The sequence below is a fragment of the Chrysochloris asiatica genome, unplaced genomic scaffold, assembly GCF_000296735.1.
Source record: "Chrysochloris asiatica unplaced genomic scaffold, ChrAsi1.0 scaffold00225, whole genome shotgun sequence".
Lineage (NCBI taxonomy): Eukaryota > Metazoa > Chordata > Mammalia > Afrosoricida > Chrysochloridae > Chrysochloris > Chrysochloris asiatica.
Genome location: NW_006408743.1, coordinates 5,137,095 through 5,139,118, shown reverse-complemented (window position 1 = coordinate 5,139,118; position 2,024 = coordinate 5,137,095). Strand labels below are relative to the sequence as shown.

Here is a 2,024-nt window from a genome sequence, read left to right as displayed (position 1 = left end):
AAGAAAAGAAGAGGTGTTGGATGACATCAAGAACATCATATAGGAAAGAAATTAGAAGATCATGAAAGAGTTTCCCCCATTTTCTGTAAGAGCATTGGGCCACCCTGCAGTATCTGGAAGCTGGATGCTGCTTTTGATGCTTCTGATTATGTGGAGTTTCTCTGTGGGAGCAGAACCATCAATGACAATTTTCAGATAGCCACAATGGCTCAGAATGGTGACAGTGAAAAAATGGCCAAACTGAAGGCCAAATTCTGTCATCAAATTGAGTATTATTTTGGTGACTTTACTTTGCCATGGGACTGATTTTTAAAGGAAAATATCAAACTATATGAAGGCTGGGTACCTTTGGAGATAATGATAAAACTCAACACGTTAAACCATCTCACAACAGACTTTAAGGTAATAGTAGAGGTGTTTAGCAAATCAAAGGTGGAACTCATGGAAATACAAGAAGATAAAACTAAAATCAGAAGATCTCCAAGAAAACCCTTCCCTGAAGTTTTTCCCCTGACTGATGAGTATAAAAATGATGCAAAAAACCAGAACTCTTTATATTAAATGCTTCCTAACTGATGCAATCCTTGATGGCATAAAAGAATGGATAGAAGACAAAGATCAAACACTATATTTTCAGATGAGAAAAACATTGCACAGAACATTTAAGCAATCAATGATTGTTGTGTTTGAAAACATTGAATCTGCTAAGAAGTTTGTAGAGACCACTGGCCAGAAGTATAAAGAGACAGACCTGCTACTATTTTTCAAGGATAATTACTTTGCAAAAAAGAATGAAGAAATAAAAACAAAGTAGAAGCTAAAGTGTGAGCTAAACAAGAGCAAGAAGAACAAAAGTTAGCAGAAAATGCTGAAATGAATTCTCTAGAAGAAAAGATGGGCTGGTTGCTGAAATTTTCATATTACTTAGACATCAAACATGGAGAGATTTGTATATCCTTTTCTCAAATCATAGAAAAATAAAATGAATAGATTTTGTCAAAGGAGCAAAAAAGGGAGTACTTATGTTTAAACAAAAAGCTAAAGAATTACTGGATAAAGTCAAAGATGCAAGTAAGTGTGGTGGTGGTGGTTATGTGCCATGCAGTAGGTTCCAACTCATAGAGACAATGCACAGGGTTTCTGAGGCTGTAAATCTTTACAGAAGCAGAAAACCTCATCCTTCTCCCACACAAGTAAGGGTAAACTACAACTAAAGAACTAAGAAGTGGGAAGTACTAGAAGGAGAAGTGGGAAAAGCAGCATTGGAAAAATTATGGAAGATCAATAAGAATCTTTAAACAAATGGAAGTCAAAATGTCACACATTTAAAAGAAAGGGAAATAAAGTTGTTCAGGCTGGATCTGCTAAAGGAAAAATAAGTTTTAGGGCAAGAAAACAAAATTTGATAGTGATGATGAATGTGATAAAAATGGTGCAAGTGTACCAGTGAAAAGTGCGAGAAGAGACAGACAGAAAATAGATTTCATCAAAATAACAGAAAACAGGAAATGGTACTAATAGTTTAGCAAACATTTAAAAGTTCATTTTATTTAGGTTTGAATCTACTTTTATCTATGGATTTTTTTTTTAATTGAATTAGGTCCTCTTCAATGTCCACCTGTAAGAAAGGATAAATTGGTGTTCTTTTGTCTTTTTGTTTTTGTTTTTAAATGAGCATTTTTAAAATGTATAGCTGTGTAATGATTCAAAAGGAAGGTTCTTCCACTAAATTTTGTTTTTAGTGTGAGAATATGTCAGTATAAATGTTAATAAAATATATGATATATAAAAAAGCAAAAAAAAAAAACTTTTTCTTCAATTTGTGTGTGTGTGCCTAAAGCATTAAATAATTTGCTAGTTTAAGCCAGGTTACTCCCTGTTTGATTATGAGCCTATTTTATAGTGACCTGTTCTATTTCCTAGGCTTGTTTACTTTGTTGTTCTTGATTTTGGTAATGGTAGTAAGTAACTAGTTTTTTACTACAAACGCTTTCAAATGAAAACCCATTTTTCATGTTGTTTCC

At 33.2% G+C, this 2,024-nt stretch overlaps 1 pseudogene; it reads left to right on the top strand.

Moving 5' to 3' along the window:
• The first annotated feature begins 204 nt into the window (after nucleotides 1-204).
• LOC102816554 lies at nucleotides 205-1,537 on the top strand (annotated as a pseudogene).
• Nucleotides 1,538-2,024: the final 487 nt, after the last annotated feature.